This window comes from Haliotis rubra, unplaced genomic scaffold (genome assembly GCF_003918875.1).
Source record: "Haliotis rubra isolate DU_JTF1 unplaced genomic scaffold, ASM391887v1 Scf269, whole genome shotgun sequence".
NCBI lineage: Eukaryota > Metazoa > Mollusca > Gastropoda > Lepetellida > Haliotidae > Haliotis > Haliotis rubra.
Window position 1 is genome coordinate 242,136 of NW_025766769.1, and position 20,466 is coordinate 262,601.

Genomic DNA, 20,466 nt, shown 5'->3' on the forward strand with positions numbered 1-20,466 from the left:
GTCTTATGGGTGTGTGATTGTGTGTGAAAGTGTGTGTGTGTGAGAGAGAGAGAGAAAGTGGTGTTATGGGTGTGATTGTGTGCAAAGGTAGTGTTATCGGTGTGTGTTTTGAGTGAAATTGGTCTTATGGGTGTGTGATTGTGTGTGAAAGTGTGTGTGTGTGAGAGAGAGAGAGAAAGTGGTGTTATGGGTGTGATTGTGTGCAAAGGTAGTGTTATCGGTGTGTGTTTTGAGTGAAATTGGTCTTATGGGTGTGTGATTGTGTGTGAAAGTGTGTGTGTGTGAGAGAGAGAGAGAAATTGGTGTTATGGGTGTGATTGTGTGCAAAGGTAGTGTTATCGGTGTGTGTTTTGAGTGAAATTGGTCTTATGGGTGTGTGATTGTGTGTGAAAGTGTGTGTGTGTGAGAGAGAGAGAGAAATTGGTGTTATGGGTGTGATTGTGTGCAAAGGTAGTGTGAGAGAGAGAGAGAAATTGGTCCTATGGGTGTGTGATTGTGTGATTGGTTTTATTAGTTAGTCACAATCTAACATGTTTAATTACAAAAGCTGTTGTTGTGACTATTGAGGGGGCAACAACTGCTGCGATAGCGATAATTTATTGCAATTGTTTTTTCCTCCTTGAAATGTCTCATTTGAAGTCATTTCCCAAATTAATGTATAGTTTATATGAAATAAAAGTGAACAAATCTGGTACTTCCTGTATTTTGTGCTGCACATTTATCAACTATCGATGCATTGATAGCTGTTTGTTTCTACCATTTGCTATCGGAGACTCAACAACTGACATCCATCGATAGTTCGATGCATCGTTACAGACCTAGTTGTTTCTCTGCTCTCTCTGAAAGTACAAATCATATTGGAAAGATTTTGCTAAGTTTAAGAAGAGAGAATGATTTTCCATTTAAGTAATTATACTTCAAAGTACAAACAGTTGCCACTTTATCTTTATGGCTTGATCCTGCCTCAGTTTCTCACCATGTGTTGCATCTCAGCATTTCTTTATCTCGAGAAATACCAACAGTGTTTTGTTTTCACCCAATAGCTCCCCTCCACTTTGGGGGATCAACAAAAGACACACTTACAAGTCTTCAAACCTATTGTCCAGTTTTCTCAGACTTGACAAATTTTAAAAGCATATTTAATTGAAAAGTTCACAGATTGGAACAAACACCACTCATCTTTACAGTAAGAAAAAGCCTCTGCCAATATCACAGAGATCAGTTCATAAACAAATGCAATAAAGACAATCAGGATCGGATACATGAAAACCTCATTTTACTCTTCGTCCATTTTTTCCCTTTCAATTCTAGAATCAGTGAAACGGAGCTCATGTCCTCGCCTGCCAAATTAAATCGCCGAATTATTTCAGTCCTCATTCTGAGAAAAAAGGATTAATTTCCCTCATGTTGTCCTGCGATAGCTTAGGGCAGAAGAAGACATTTCTTTTTCGATTGACGTCTAGATTCAGTGTCAATTACTGGGGTTGTGGGTCCTGGGCCCGGGGCAGGGAGTCGTGTAGCGATAGCGCTTTTGTATTGATCTACATTAATGCTTGCTTCCATGCCGACAGAAAATGGGGGTTTGTGACGTGAACCAGTCTTGTCCACTTGGATACAGGAAAACTGGAAGAGGAATCTGTTGACGTTCAGTGGGTGTTTTTCAGCCTGTGTGTATGTGGTAAGGTGTGAAGACATGATTACATCACAACACAATTTTGCTGCTATTACATCACAACACAATGTTGCTGCTATTACAACCCCAACACAATGTTGCTGCTATTACACCCCAACACAATGTTGCTGCTATTACATCACAACATAATGTTGCTGCTATTACGTCACAACACAATGTTGCTATTAAAACCCCAACACAATGTTGCTGCTATTACATCACAACACAATGTTGCTGCTATTACACCCCAACACAATGTTGCTGCTATTACATCACAACACAATGTTGCTGCTATTACACCCCAACACAATATTGCTGCTATTACATCACAACACCATGGTGCTGCTATTACATCACAACACAATGTCGCTGCTATTACATCACAACACCATGGTGCTGCTATTACAACCCAACACAATGTCGCTGCTATTACATCACAACACAATGTCGCTGCTATTACATCACAACACAATGTTGCTGCTATTACATCACAACATAATGTTGCTGCTATTACATCACAACACAATGTTGCTGCTATTACAACCCAACACAATGTCGCTGCTGTTACATCACAACACAATGTTGCTGCTATTACACCTCAACACAATGTCGCTGCTATTACATCACAACATAATGTTGCTGCTATTACATCACAACACAATGTTGCTGCTATTACAACCCCAACACAATGTTGCTGCTATTACAACCCCAACACAATGTTGCTGCTATTACACCCCAACACAATGTTGCTGCTATTACACCCCAACACAATGTCGCTGCTATTACATCACAACACAATGTTGCTGCTATTACAACCCCAACACAATGTTGCTGCTATTACATCACAACACAATGTTGCTGCTATTACATCACAACACAATGTTGCTGCTATTACACCCCAACACAATGTCGCTGCTATTACATCACAACACAATGTTGCTGCTATTACAACCCCAACACAATGTTGCTGCTATTACATCACAACACAATGTTGCTGCTATTACATCACAACACAATGTTGCTGCTATTACAACCCAACACAATGTCGCTGCTATTACATCACAACACCATGGTGCCACAGACATAATGTACCTACTCTCTGGCTGGTGTCACAGACATGATGTACCTACTCTCTGGCTTGTGTCACAGACATAATGTACCTTCTCTCTGGCTTGTGTCACAGACATAATGTACCTTCTCTCTGGCAGGTGCCACAGACATAATGTACCTACTCTCTGGCTTGTGCCACAGACATGATGTACCTACTCTCTGGCTTGTGTCACAGACATAATGTACCTTCTCTCTGGCAGGTGCCACAGACAATGTACCTACTCTCTGGCTGGTGCCACAGACATCATGTACCTACTCTCTGGCTGGTGCCACAGACATCATGTACCTAATGTAAATCTATACCTTGTGTCACATGACTGTAAATCTCAGCCTTGTGCCTCATGACTGACCGTAAATCTGAACCTATTGTCCAGGGACAGTACATTATCCTGATCACCCAGCAGTCTGAGCAAGAAGCCAGTCTCCATGAAGCACCTGAGAATCAATTACCCCATTAAAAAAGCTTCGCTATCTACTAATGCATTGTCAATGCTAAATGAGGGTAATTTCACTAATTAAGCATGTTTTCGTTTTCCGGTTGCTAAGACAGTGTTACTACAATCAATAGCTGTGTCTCCCAGATCCCAATTACAACAAGGATCTGTCACAGCCAGTAGGGAGGTAGGACTGATCTATGGGACTCACATGCTCCTGACAGAGAGGACTATGACGCCAATCATGTCCAACATTGGGCAGGTTGGTATTAGCTTGGGAAGTTAATCATGCAGCATACCTGGCAGCAGATCCTGTTTCACCTGTAATTATACTGGGAATCCATGATTCTATATTTGCCAGGGTTTCCCATCCATCCATATACATTTATTATATTGGGCCAGCTGATATGGAGGAGTCAGTTAGTGGCATTGCCAGGGCATGCTAACGCAATATAAAATAAGGCTGTGTTTGAGCGCATAATTCAGTGAAAGTGGAATTCAGTGTCTCCCAGTGTATGCCAGGTGTAGCAGTTTAATTAAATGTCATTAAGGATGTGCCAAGGTATGCTAGTTTAGCCCACAACATGTGGTACACTGTGTGCTAAAAGGCTGTAACCCACAACACGTGGTACACTGGGTGATAATCGAACCCACAACACGTGGTACACTGAGTGATAACTGTAGCCCACAACACATGGTACACTGGGTGATAACTGTAACCCACAACACGTGGTACACTGGGTGATAACTGTAGCCCACAACACGTGGTAAACTGGGTGATAACTGTAACACACAACACGTGGTAAACTGGGTGATAACTGCAGCCCTCAACACGCGGTACACTGGGTGATAACTGTAACCCACAACACGTGGTACACTGGGTGATAACTGTAACCCACAACATGTTGTACACTGGGTGATAACTGTAACCCACAACACATGGTACACTGGGTGATAACTGTAACCAACAACACGTGGTACGCTGGGTGATAACTGTAACCCACAATACGTGGTACACTGGGTGATAACTGTAACCCACAATACGTGGTACACTGGGTGATAACTGTAACCCACAACACATGGTACACTGGGTGATAACTGTTGCCCACAACACGTGGTACACTGGGTGATAACTGTAACCCACAATACGTGGTACACTGGGTGATAACTGTAACCCACAATACGTGGTACACTGGGTGATAACTGTAACCCACAACACATGGTACACTGGGTGATAACTGTAACCCACAACACGTGGTACACTGGGTGATAACTGTAGCCCACAACACGTGGTAAACTGGGTGATAACTGTAACACACAACACGTGGTAAACTGGGTGATAACTGCAGCCCTCAACACGCAGCGTACACTGGGTGATAACTGTAACCCACAACACGTGGTACACTGGGTGATAACTGTAACCCACAACATGTTGTACACTGGGTGATAACTGTAACCCACAACACATGGTACACTGGGTGATAACTGTAACCAACAACACGTGGTACGCTGGGTGATAACTGTAACCCACAATACGTGGTACACTGGGTGATAACTGTAACCCACAATACGCGGTACACTGGGTGATAACTGTAACCCACAACACATGGTACACTGGGTGATAACTGTTGCCCACAACACGTGGTACACTGGGTGATAACTGTAACCCACAACACGTGGTACACTGGGTGATAACCACAACCCACAATACGTGGTAAACTGGGTGATAACTGTAACACACAACACGTGGTACACTGGGTGATAACTGTAACCCACAACATGTGGTACACTGGGTGATAACTGTAACCAACAACACGTGGTACAGTGGGTGATAACTGTAACACACAACACGAGGTAAACTGGGTGATAACTGTAACCCACAACATGTGGTACACTGGGTGATATCTGTAACTCACAACATGTGGTACACTGGGTGATATCTGTAACCCACAACACGTGGTACACTGGGTGATAACTGTAACACACAACACGCGGGTACACTGGGTGATAACTGTAACCCACAACACGTGGTACACTGGGTGATAACTGTAACCCACAACACGTGGTACACTGGGTGATAACTGTAACCCACAACACGTGGTACACTGGGTGATAACTGTAACCCACAACATGTGGTACACTGGGTGATAACTGTAACCCACAATACGTGGTAAACTGGGTGATAACTGTAACCCACAACACATGGTACACTGGGTGATAACTGTAACCCACAATGCGATAACTGTAGCCCACAACCGTTGGTACACTGGGTGATAACTGTAACCCACAACCGTGGTAAACTGGGTGATAACTGCAGCCCTCAACCGCAGCGGTACACTGGGTGATAACTGTAACCCACAACCAATGGTACACTGGGTGATAACTGTAACCCACAACATGTTGTACACTGGGTGATAACTGTAACCCACAACACATGGTACACTGGGTGATAACTGTAACCAACAACCGCATTAGTGCGGCTGGGTGATAACTGTAACCCACAATGTCGGTGGTACACTGGGTGATAACTGTAACCCACAATCACAGCGGTACACTGGGTGATAACTGTAACCCACAACACATGGTACACTGGGTGATAACTGTTGCCCACAACCGCGTGGTACACTGGGTGATAACTGTAACCCACAACCGCGTGGTACACTGGGTGATAACCACAACCCACAATACGTGGTAAACTGGGTGATAACTGTAACACACAACACGTGGTACACTGGGTGATAACTGTAACCCACAACATGTGGTACACTGGGTGATAACTGTAACCAACAACACGTGGTACAGTGGGTGATAACTGTAACACACAACACGAGGTAAACTGGGTGATAACTGTAACCCACAACATGTGGTACACTGGGTGATATCTGTAACTCACAACATGTGGTACACTGGGTGATATCTGTAACCCACAACACGTGGTACACTGGGTGATAACTGTAACACACAACACGTGGTACACTGGGTGATAACTGTAACACACAATACGTGGTACACTGGGTGATAACTGTAACACACAACACGTGGTAAACTGGGTGATAACTGTAACCCACAACATGTGGTACACTGGGTGATAACTGTAACCCACAACATGTGGTACACTGGGTGATAACTGTAACACACAATACGTGGTAAACTGGGTGATAACTGTAACCTTCAACACGTGGTACACTGGGTGATCACTGTAACCCACAATACGTGGTACACTGGGTGATAACTGTAACCTTCAACACGTGGTAAACTGGGTGATAACTGTAACCCACAATATGTGGTACACTGGGTGATAACTGTAACCCACAACACGTGGTAAACTGGGTGATAACTGTAACCCACAATACGTGGTACACTGGGTGATAACTGCAACCCACAACACCTGGTACACTGGGTGATAACTGTCACCCAAATGTTGCACAATGTACTATGAACGTAAATTGTCAACCCCCGAGGAGCTGTTGAGGTAAAACACACAAATGTCATTCAAATGTCATGAGGAGCAGAACTGACAAGAAAATAAATGACCTCGTAAATAAAGGACAATAACACAGGGAAGGAGTTGAAATAACACACTGATCAGCTTGTTAGGGCCCTACACACCCTGGCCCAGTTCAACAGGATTTCATCTTGGTAATATCTTCAGCTCTACTCCACTTTCTGTGCTCCAGAATATATGAAAACATATTTGTTTGAAATACTTTGCTTCAATAATAAAGTTCATTGATCTTTCATGTTTTCATGCACACATTCATTTAAATGTATGTAAACTAATTGTCTTGAATTTCATCAGCTGATTAACTGACTAATGGAAACAGTTTCCATCACGGAACTACAGGTTCATACACCATGGAAGCAGTTTCCATCACAGAACTACAGGTTCATACACCATGGAAGCAGTTTCCATCACAGAACTACAGGTTCATACACTATGGAAGCAGTTTCTATCACAGAACTACAGGTTCATACACCATGGAAGCAGTTTCCATCACAGAACTACAGGTTCATACACTATGGAAACAGTTTCCATCACAAAACTACAGGTTCATACACCATGGAAGCAGATTCCATCACAGAACTACAGGTTCATACACCATGGAAGCAGATTCCATCACAGAACTACAGGTTCATACACCATGGAAGCAGTTTCCATCACAAAACTACAGGTTCATACACCATGGAAGCAGTTTCCATCACAGAACTACAGGTTCATACACCATGGAAGCAGTTTCCATCACAAAACTACAGGTTCATACACCATGGAAGCAGTTTCCATCACAAAACTACAGGTTCATACACCATGGAAGCAGTTTCCATCACAGAACTACAGGTTCATACACCATGGAAGCAGTTTCCATCACAGAACTACAGGTTCATACACCATGGAAGCAGTTTCTATCACAGAACTACAGGTTCATACACCATGGAAGCAGTTTCCATCACAAAACTACAGGTTCATACACCATGGAAGCAGTTTCCATCACAAAACTACAGGTTCATACACCATGGAAGCAGTTTCCATCACAAAACTACAGGTTCATACACCATGGAAGCAGTTTCCATCACAGAACTACAGGTTCATACACCATGGAAGCAGTTTCCATCACAGAACTACAGGTTCATACACCATGGAAGCAGATTCCATCACAGAACTACAGGTTCATACACCATGGAAGCAGTTTCTATCACAGAACTACAGGTTCATACACCATGGAAGCAGTTTCCATCACAGAACTACAGGTTCATACACCATGGAAGCAGTTTCTATCACAGAACTACAGGTTCATACACCATGGAAGCAGTTTCCATCACAGAACTACAGGTTCATACACCATGGAAGCAGATTCCATCACAGGTTCATACACCATGGAAGCAGATTCCATCACAAAACTACAGAACATACACTATGTTCACAGAACTACAGGTTCATACACCATGGAAGCAGTTTCCATCACAGAACTACAGGTTCATACACCATGGAAGCAGATTCCATCACAAAACTACAGGTTCATACACCATGGAAGCAGTTTCTATCACAGAACTACAGGTTCATACACCATGGAAGCAGATTCCATCACAGAACTACAGGTTCATACACCATGGAAGCAGTTTCTATCACAGAACTACAGGTTCATACACTATGGAAGCAGTTTCCATCACAGAACTACAGGTTCATACACTATGGAAGCAGTTTCCCTAATTGTCTACTGTATTTTATAGTAAACAATTGTACTGGAAGGTATGATGAAGCCCTTGGACTGTAGCATATTTCCAAAACTGCAATAAGCAACTTTGTGCTGATTTTGTAGCAGCTGATGTGTTGAGAAGAATGTACTGTACAGTGGGAAGATGGCATCACTACAGTGGCCTGTAGTAAACTACCAAGAAGCAGTGTGCAGGAGTGTCTGCAACCTCTCTTGTTTCAAGTGAATGAAGGATAATGATCTTCCTTGTAATCTGACAAGCTAACTGTCGGGGCCCAACCATTAACTCATGTTAAGAGGAGGTTGGCGAAAGTTAAACAGCCTTCGGGTCAGTGAATGGGAGTAATATGCTCAGAACAAGCCAAGCACCTATTCAACTATAGACAACAATAAAAAATGACAAGCAATGACAAAAACTTGATACACGACAATCCTTTGAGCAAGTGTCAAACAAGTAGTGGGTGGTGAAATAGTGAAAAGCCATCCAGCGCATGATGCGTTGTGATGTGTCAATAGCACTGTAATAGAGCAGAACCACCAATCAATTGGGAACAAACAGCTAAAAATAGGCAGGTTATAGATGAGCGAAATCGACATGAATCAACGGCACGACCACCTGATCTTACCTTGATGGTAGGGGTAAAATCCATGAAGCCCCAGTGGGGGAAACAAGAATGATGAACCATTGGGGGAGTAAATATTGTTGAGTGACATGTTGTCCTGTCAATTACCAACTGAGTGTTGTATATCCTTCTCCGAGTCTCCCTGCTAGCAGTAAGCCAGTGATTGTGTGTAAAGTCTTCTAATCGCACAGCTTTTTTCCATTATTGATGAACACTGTGACTCAACGGCCTGTGTACCGCCCTAGTGGGCCCCTCTGATGACCTGGAAGGCACCCCTGGTGACCTGTAGCCACCTCTGTCTGATAGGTATACCCTCAGGTGCCCCTTCTCGCTACTGCCAAGAGCAGATGCTTCCCTAAATCAAGCACAGCAGTAAGCTTCCTGGACTAACTCTCTCTCACCCTACCACAAGCCTTCACACCTTGCGGCCTAGCCTGCTCCCCCCTACACGGAGATAATGAGCATGGCCCATCAGTAGTATCATATAAATCCCCAAGCAGCTGTTCCACTTCCCAAGGGATAATAGGCTAAGATTGGCATGTTACACTAATCACATAGTTTGATAGTAACACATAGGCCGGAGAGTGTTCAGCTAGACCCAGTCGCCTGCATGGCCTGGGTATTGATTCCAATGTATCTTCAATAACTTGTGCATTAATCACGCAGAAACAGTCGTTATTAGAGCTACTTGCGCTCCTGATTGCAGCCCGGAATTTGTGTAAAGCCGTGTGGCCATTACGCGGAATGATGCGCGACTGTTTAGTGAGGTTGGTTTTAACCTCCCCGTGCCAATCTAATTAAACATTCATCGTCAGCGTCAACATGGCATGACATGGAAGCAGTTCCAGACGTGGCTTCCCAGCCGCAGTCATGATTAAAGTTTAATTATCTCCATCCTGGTCTGTTGAGGAAAATAACAAGCCACCCTACCTGTCTATTGTTTGAGCTGCCTTGTTACGGTCCACATCTGACATGCCATTCTCACCACGTGTCAGTTTCACTCAACATCAAAGTGGGAAATACCAAGAAACAAGTGAAAGATTTAACTTTCTTCTATGATACATCACTACTACAGCTGACACTGTCTGTATCACTAACACTGCTGACACTGTCTGTATCACTTCTACAGCTGACACTGTCTGTATCACTAACACTGCTGACACTGTCAGTATCACTAACACAGCTGATACTGTCTGTATCACTAACACGGCTGACACTGTATCACTTACACAGCTGACACTGTCTGTATAACTTCTACAGCTGATACTGTCTGTATCACTTACACAGCTGACACTGTCTGTATCACTAGGGAGGTAGGGTAGCCTAGTGGTTAAAGCGTTCGGTCGTCACGCTGAAGGCCCGGGTTTGATTCCCCACATGGGCACAAAGTGTGAAGCCCATTTCTGGTGTCCCCCACCGTGATATTGCTGGAATATTGCTAAAAGCGGCGTAAAACCCAACTCACTCACTCACTGTATCACTAACACAGCTGACACTGTCTGTATCACTATTACAGCTGAACCAGAGAATTATATTTGAGCTGTGTGAAGTGATCTATCTGTAATTGCTACCCTCTATGGGCAATGAATATACTGACTGACTGACTGACTGAATTTGGTTTTACGCCGCTTTTAGCAATATTCTAGCAACATCACGGCGGGGGGCAATGAATATAAGCATCGAGGGAGATAACATATGGTCAACACGAAATGATGGCAAACCACATGAAAAATGTATACAAATTGTTCAGTTAATTGATCTCTCAATACGGTAGTAAATTACATGAATGACAAACGCTGTTAACATGGGGGGAGCCAATTGCAGATAACACATGACCTCACTGATTCAAAGCAAACCACATGAAAAATTTCCAGGAACGAATTAGCCATGAGTTTCCGCCCTGTCGGCACCAAGGTCACAATGCATGACATGATAGGTTTGAAGGGGTAGTAAAGCTCTCTACGCTAGCAATCTCTCACTAAATTCTTCTTCCAAGTTCACATAAGGATCAATAGGGGTGAAGAAAGACAATTTGCAAGTAGATAGACCAGATATTTTCCATAGCTATGCTACAACGTGTAAATTATTAACCATAGAAGGCCAATATGCATTATGGATTTTTCTGCTACTATGAATAAAAATATTTCAGACCAACAAAATCTAGAACACAGCTTTGGTTTGTATCACAATCTGACTGCTTCAAATGACAACCATACTGAGTGCTATATGACTGAAAAAAAATAATGAATATTTCTGATCATGTACACAGCCACCATAAGACGGTAAAATCTTCAACAAACCGTGAGGAAGTGGGGAGATGGCTTCTCATTCCAAAGATCTCCCAGCAAGGATTGCCAGGCAATTCATCAGGGGCAGCAGTGCTCCTTGCCCATATAAATCATGAGGCAGCTATTAAGTGATAGAGCACAAGATCACAGAACAATACGGAGATTGAAGGGCTTTCAACTGTGGCATGGATTGAAATTTATATGCATCATCCTAACTAGCAGTCTCAGAGTCGCCATAGAAGGCTCAAGGCCAACACTGCTGTTGTTGCAAAGCAAAGAGCAAAATCTCCAGTAATTTGTCTTTTGGTAAAAGATGGCACAGCACTGGAATCAAAGTCTGTTGCCAATAAAATGGTTCAAATTTAGATGATGGAATTAACTACACTATGTCCAATAATTTGACCAAGACAGAACGAGAGACATTTGAAAAATTGCTATTAATTTTTTTTAACAAAATTGATCTTTCTCTGAAACATTTCATTTTCAAAGAACCTAAAGCACACCAAACTATATACCATGTTATCAATATCCTCATAAAAAATTTGATTCAAACACACAGAGATAAATTTATACAATGAAAACTATCACGCTGACATGAGCACAAACACTGTTCTTGTACAATCCCTGAAGCAAGTTGTGTCTTGAGTGTTCAGCTTATCAAGGCAAAGACTCATGCAAGTTTGATGTGAAGCACAAAGCTGGATATTACCTACAATACAGGCCTCTATGGTACTTCACAGACTACTGTGACACGGCTCACAGAGGTGATTCCAACAAATAACAGCCCTGAATAATTTACCATGTGGTATTTTGTGTCCAACCTTAATCTCCACTTTCCCATCTACAAGTCTAATGAGAATGGTGGCATTGTGATGCCCAAACTGTGTAACTGTGCATAATACATGGACAACTTTCAAGGGATCTATTAGCCAAGTTAGGAAGACAAAGTCTGATCAACTGGAAATTGGTACTTGTGCATTTAATGACAAGTCTATTTCAGAAAGAAGTTGTATGATACTTTTGGTGCTCAGTATTGGTTTGCCAAATATAACAGATATTGTTAGCAGTGCTACAGACTCCTGATGTTACAGATGCTATTGTTTGATCAAAGACCTTAGTTTAACTGACATACCACACTATGCCAGGTACAAGCCAGTGTGAACAGTGACATACCACATTATGCCAGGTACAAGCCAGTGTGAACAGTGACATACCACACTATGCCAGGTACAAGCCAGTGTGAACAGTGACATACCACACTATGCCAGGTACAAGCCAGTGTGAACAGTGACATACCACACTATGCCAGGTACAAGCCAGTGTGAACAGTGACATACCACACTATGCCAGGTACAAGCCAGTGTGAACAGTGACATACCACACTATGCCAGGTACAAGCCAGTGTGAACAGTGACATACCACACTATGCCAGGTACAAGCCAGTGTGAACAGTGACATACCACATTATGCCAGGTACAAGCCAGTGTGAACAGTGACATACCACACTATGCCAGGTACAAGCCAATGTGAACAGTGACATACCACATTATGCCAGGTACAAGCCAGTGTGAACAGTGACATACCACACTATGCCAGGTACAAGCCAGTGTGAACAGTGACATACCACACTATGCCAGGTACAAGCCAGTGTGAACAGTGACATACCACACTATGCCAGGTACAAGCCAGTGTGAACAGTGACATACCACACTATGCCAGGTACAAGCCAGTGTGAACAGTGACATACCACACTATGCCAGGTACAAGCCAGTGTGAACAGTGACATACCACACTATGCCAGGTACAAGCCAGTGTGAACAGTGACATACCACACTATGCCAGGTACAAGCCAATGTGAACAGTGACATACCACACTATGCCAGGTACAAGCCAGTGTGAACAGTGACATACCACACTATGCCAGGTACAAGCCAATGTGAACAGTGACATACCACACTATGCCAGGTACAAGCCAGTGTGAAGTGACGTACCACACATTATGCCAGGTACAAGCCAGTGTGAACAGTGACATACCACACTATGCCAGGTACAAGCCAGTGTGAAGTGACGAGATATGTGCCCATGCATCTAAAACATGAAGACATGGCCTTTACTCTTTTGTACTGGATTCCAGTGCTTCATAAATATCTGTACAAAGAGAGAGATATCACTGTGTCCAGCAAATGTACCACCGAATCTTGTCTCAAAGATTAGCCACAAGTATTTAATACAATCCAGGAACAACTTTCTTTATTTCCACAGAAAGCATCTGAGAACTAATACCATGTGGGTAGTCAAAAACTCACAGGATTTGCTGGCATTTTTTTCAATATGCAAAGAATCAAGTTCAATTAATTAATAACATTCAATTTTACAACTTTGTATACCCTTATTCATCATGAATATGCTTTCAAGCCTTAATTTATCTACTTCATAAAGGGAACAAACTGACCATGAGGCACCCCCCTCCCCTCGTCACTACCAATATACGGGACAATTATCCCCCCTCATCTCGTCACTACCGATATATTGGACAATTAACCCCCTCACCTCGTCACTACCGATATATTGGACAATTATACCCCCTCATCTCGGCAGTACCGATATTGGACAATTATACCCCTCGTCTCGTCACTACCGATATATTGGACAATTATACCCCCTCATCTCGTCACTACCGATATATTGGACAATTAACCCCCTCATCTCGTCACTACCGATATACTGGACAATTGTCCCCTTCCGTTGTCACCAACAATATACTGGACAATTATCCCCCCTCTCCTCGTCACTACCGATATACTGGACAATTATCCCCCCTCCCCTCGTCACCACCGATATATTTGACAATTGTCAGTTCTGACTATGGACCACTATTCCTCAGGGATACCACAGGACATTGTCAGTGCTGGCTCTGTATCACTAGTCCTTAGGGATACCACAGGACATTGTCAGTGCTGGCCATGGACCACTACTCCACAGAGATACCACAGGACTTTGTCAGTGCTGGCCATGGACTACTACTTCACAGGGATACCACAGGACATTGTCAGTGCTGGCTCTGTATCACTAGTCCTTAGGGATACCACAGGACTTTGTCAGTGCTGGCTCTGTATCACTAGTCCTTAGGGATACCACAGGACATTGTCAGTGCTGGCCATGGACCACTACTCCACAGGGATACCACAGGACATTGTCAGTGCTGGCTCTGTACAACTAGTCCACAGGGATACCACAGGACATTGTCAGTGCTGGCCATGGACCACTACTCCACAGGGATACCACAGGACATTGTCAGTGCTGGCTCTGTATCACTAGTCCTTAGGGATACCACAGGACATTGTCAGTGCTGGCCATGGACCACTACTCCACAGGGATACCACAGGACATTGTCAGTGCTGGCTCTGTATCACTAGTCCTTAGGGATACCACAGGACATTGTCAGTGCTGGCCATGGACCACTACTCCACAGGGATACCACAGGACATTGTCAGTGCTGGCTCTGTACCACTACTCCACAGGGATACCACAGGACATTGTCAGTGCTGGCTCTGTATCACTAGTCCTTAGGGATACCACAGGACTTTGTCAGTGCTGGCTCTGTATCACTACTCCACAGGGATACCACAGGACATTGTCAGTGCTGGCTCTGTATCACTAGTCCTTAGGGATACCACAGGACTTTGTCAGTGCTGGCCATGGACCACTACTCCACAGGGATACCACAGGACTTTGTCAGTGCTGGCTCTGTATCACTAGTCCTTAGGGATACCACAGGACTTTGTCAGTGCTGGCCATGGACCACTACTCCACAGGGATACCACAGGACATTGTCAGTGCTGGCTCTGTATCACTAGTCCTTAGGGATACCACAGGACTTTGTCAGTGCTGGCTCTGTATCACTAGTCCTTAGGGATACCACAGGACATTGTCAGTGCTGGCCATGGACTACTACTCCACAGGGATACCACAGGACATTGTCAGTGCTGGCTCTGTACAACTAGTCCACAGGGATACCACAGGACATTGTCAGTGCTGGCTCTGTATCACTAGTCCTTAGGGATACCACAGGACATTGTCAGTGCTGGCTCTGTACCACTAGTCCCTAGGGATACCACAGGACATTGTCAGTGCTGACTTTGTTCCACTTGTTTGATCATTAGCCATTAGGCATACCAATACACTTTGATCATAAGTACTGACTTTCTTCCACTACTTAACACAATGATAAAACCTGATATCAAGAATGAAAACAAAATATTTCAAAAAGCAATTCTTATAACAATCCCAGTGATAAGCTCTTAAATCTTGAACTAATCTTGACCTTTTCTCCCAGGGAACCCAGATTTCACACTTTTCTCTGAAAATTCCGAAGCTCTTCAAGAAATTTAGATTTTTTTCAAACTCACAACAGAACACTGATACTTCAAACATGTCAAAATGCACAAAAGGTTTAAATTTCAACAAATGTGAAAAGCTTCTTCTCATAAGGGAGAATCTTCCAAACAACTGGGTTTTTAAATCATATCAGAAAACTATATACTTTCTCATTTCAACACTTGGGACAAATCAGCTGAAGGGCCATGTGTTGTAATTAGATAGAGGCAGACTCTAATATACAATCAGCCAGCATTATCCTACAGCAGGAAATGTCACTGTCAGGAAAAAAACTCTTGCTATCAACTGTGCTGAAGCCGTGGCAGCAAGATCCTGGTGGATGAGGATACAATATTAATGTATAGCGATCACGCTGGTGTGAGGCACTGGTTCACTGGATCAGTTCACTACATGGCACAACATTGATCAATTCACGACATTTATTTGCTGCATGTAAAAATAGCCTTACATTTCACACATGGTTGGCCAACCATGGCTAAGGAGTGGGATGTGCAGTTGCATTTGGTCTTAGGGTAATTGACGTCAAATAGTGCATTCAGACAGCCTTCCACTGCCTCCTGTCTGTTTGAGATATGACAACCTTCTGTCACTAAGTATGTCAGACAATGTTACATCATGAAGGGCTGCTGAGGCTTCCATCTCCATGCGCTACAGTCTCACTAGATTCGCTACAGCCTCACTAGACTTGCTACCGCCTCACTAGACTCGCTACAGCCCCACTAGATTCGCTACAGCCTCACTAGACTTGCTACAGCCTCACTAGACTCGCTAATGAGTCAATAATGTCTCACCGAATCACTACAGGCTCAATGAGTCAATAATGTCTCACCGACTCACTACAGGCTCAATGAGTCAATAATGTCTCACCGAATCACTACAGGCTCAATGAGTCAATCACTCACAGGCTCACATGAGTCAATAATGTCTCACCGACTCACTACAGGCTCAATGAGTCAATAATGTCTCACCGACTCACTACAGGCTCAATGAGTCAATAATGTCTCACCGACTCACTACAGGCTCAATGAGTCAATAATCAATGAGTCAATGAGTCAATGTCTCACCGACTCACTACAGGCTCAATGAGTCAATAATGTCTCACCGAATCACTACAGGCTCAATGAGTCAATAATGTCTCACCGACTCACTACAGGCTCAATGAGTCAATAATGTCTCACCGAATCACTACAGGCTCAATGAGTCAATAATGTCTCACCGACTCACTACAGGCTCAATGAGTCAATAATGTCTCACCGACTCACTACAGGCTCAATGAGTCAATAATGTCTCACCGACTCACTACAGGCTCAATGAGTCAATAATGTCTCACCGACTCACTACAGGCTCAATGAGTCAATAATGTCTCACCAACTCACTACAGGCTCAATGAGTCAATAATGTCTCACCGAATCACTACAGGCTCAATGAGTCAATAATGTCTCACCGACTCACTACAGGCTCAATGAGTCAATAATGTCTCACCGACTCACTACAGGCTCAATGAGTCAATAATGTCTCACCAACTCACTACAGGCTCAATGAGTCAATAATGTCTCACCAACTCACTACAGGCTCAATGAGTCAATAATGTCTCACCAATCACTACAGGCTCAATGAGTCAATAATGTCTCACCGACTCACTACAGGCTCAATGAGTCAATAATGTCTCACCGACTCACTACAGGCTCAATGAGTCAATAATGTCTCACCAACTCACTACAGGCTCAATGAGTCAATAATGTCTCACCGACTCACTACAGGCTCAATGAGTCAATAATGTCTCACCGACTCACTACAGGCTCAATGAGTCAATAATGTCTCACCAACTCACTACAGGCTCAATGAGTCAATAATGTCTCACCGACTCACTACAGGCTCAATGAGTCAATAATGTCTCACCGACTCACTACAGGCTCAATGAGTCAATAATGTCTCACCAACTCACTACAGGCTCAATGAGTCAATAATGTCTCACCGACTCACTACAGGCTCAATGAGTCAATAATGTCTCACCGACTCACTACAGGCTCAATGAGTCAATAATGTCTCACCAACTCACTACAGGCTCAATGAGTCAATAATGTCTCACCGACTCACTACAGGCTCAATGAGTCAATAATGTCTCACCGACTCACTACAGGCTCAATGAGTCAATAATGTCTCACCGAATCACTACAGGCTCAATGAGTCAATAATGTCTCACCAACTCACTACAGGCTCAATGAGTCAATATTGTCTCACCAACTCACTAGGCTTGCTGCATGCCTTTGTCACTGATATGTCACTAATATTCACAACAGATTTCTGAAAACCTGAGAATACAACATCCAGCAATGAATAATTTCTCCCAAAAAATACCAAATGCTGGGAATGGTGAACAAACATTGCATCATACATTCAGATAATACATCATAGCTCCTGGATTCACTGGAAAACAATTACAGAATCTGCTGTAGTTATCAACAAGCTTATGTTTATTGATGAACTGTTACACACTGTCACCAGACACTATTCCAATTGTAGACCACATCTGGGGATCACTCTTACTCTATTGTTGGCCAGTGACTCAAGACAGTTGTCTCAAACCAATATCACACTATCGGTCTGACAGTTGATAAAGGAGGCATCTCAAACCAACATCACACTATCGGTCTGACAGTTGATAAAGGAGGCATCTCAAACCAACAACACACTATCGGACTGACAGTTGATAAAGGTGGCATCTCAAACCAGCATCACACTATCGGTCTGACAGTTGATAAAGGTGGCATCTCAAACCAACATCACACTATCGGTCTGACAGTTGATAAAGGAGGCATCTCGAACCAACATCACACTATCGGTCTGACAGTTGATAAAGGAGGCATCTCAAACCAACATCACACTATCGGTCTGACAGTTGATAAAGGTGGCATCTCAAACCAACATCACACTATCGGTCTGACAGTCGATAAAGGAGGCATCTCAAACCAACATCACACTATCGGTCTGACAATGATAAAGGAGGCATCTCAAACCAACATCACACTATCGGTCTGACAATGATAAAGGAGGCATCTCAAACCAACATCACACCATTAGTCTGACTGTTGGTCAAGGGAGGAAGCTAGAACAAGCATCACACCATTAGTCTGACAGTTGGTCAAGGGAGGTAGCTAGAATCACCATCACACTATCCGTCTGACAGTTGTTCAAGGGAGGTAGCTAGAGCCAGCATCACACTATCCGTCTGAAAGTTGGTCAAGGGAGGTAGCTAGAACCACCATCACACTATCTGTCTGACAGTTGCTCAAGGGAGGTAGCTAGAACAAGCATCTCACTATCCGTCTGACAGTTGGTCAAGGGAGGCAGCTAGAACCACCATCACACTATCAGTCTGACAGTTGGTCAAGGGAGGTAGCTAGAACAAGCATCTCACTATCCGTCTGACAGTTGGTCAAGGGAGGCAGCTAGAACCACCATCACACTATCCGTCTGACAGTTGGTCAAGGGAGGTAGCTAGAACAAGCATCTCACTATCCGTCTGACAGTTGTTCAAGGGAGGTAGCTAGAACAAGCATCACACTATCCGTCTGACAGTTGTTTAAGGGAGGTAGCTAGAGCCAGCATCACACTATCCGTCTGACGGTTGGTCAAGGGAGGTAGCTAGAACCACCATCACACTATCCGTCTGACAGTTGTTCAAGGGAGGTAGCTAGAACAAGCATCACACAATCCGTCTGACAGTTGTTCAAGGGAGGTAGCTAGAACAAGCATCACACTATCTGTCTGACAGTTGATAAAGGGAGGTAGCTAGAACAAGCATCACACTATCCGTCTGACAGTTGGTCAAGGGAGGTAGCTAGAACCACCATCACACTATCCATCTGACAGTTGTTCAAGGGAGGTAGCTAGAACAAGCATCACACTATCCGTCTGACAGTTGATAAAGGGAGGTAGCTAGAACAAGCATCACACTATCCGTCTGACAGTTGTTCAAGGGAGGTAGCTAGACCAAGCATCACACTATCTGTCTGACAGTTGGTCAAGGGAGGTAGCTAGAACCAGCATCACACCATTAGTCTGACAGTTGTTCAAGGGAGGTAGCTAGAACAAGCATCACACTATCTGTCTGACAGTTGATAAAGGGAGGTAGCTAGAACAAGCATCACACTATCCGTCTGACAGTTGGTCAAGGGAGGTAGCTAGAACCACCATCACACTATCCATCTGACAGTTGTTCAAGGGAGGTAGCTAGAACAAGCATCTCACTATCCGTCTGACTGTTGGTCAAGGGAGGTAGCTAGAACAAGCATCTCACTATCCGTCTGACAGTTGGTCAAGGGAGGTAGGTAGAACAAGCATCACATCATTAGTCTGACTGTTGGTCAAGGGAGGTAGCTAGAACCACCAACACACTATCCGTCTGACAGTTGTTCAAGGGAGGTAGCTAGAACCAGCATCACACCATTAGTCTGACAGTTGTTCAAGGGAGGTAGCTAGAACAAGCATCACACTATCCGATCTGACAGTTGTTCAAAGGAGGTAGCTAGACCAAGCATCAAACAGACTATCCGGCCATGATTCAGTTAGTACAGCCGGGGACCAGCAAATGTGGTGGAATATATATTACATGATTCAAGTACAGCCAGGAACCACAAATGTGGTGGAATATATATTACATGATGCAGTGACAGGAACCAGCAAATGTGGTGGAATATATATTACATGGAGGTACAGCCAGGGACCAGC

General features: G+C 43.7%; 1 protein-coding gene across 1 annotated transcript in view; it reads right to left on the bottom strand.

The window, feature by feature from the left end:
* Positions 1 to 20,466, bottom strand: part of LOC124280497 (genetic suppressor element 1-like) — a 132,727-nt gene that overhangs the window by 77,699 nt on the left and 34,562 nt on the right.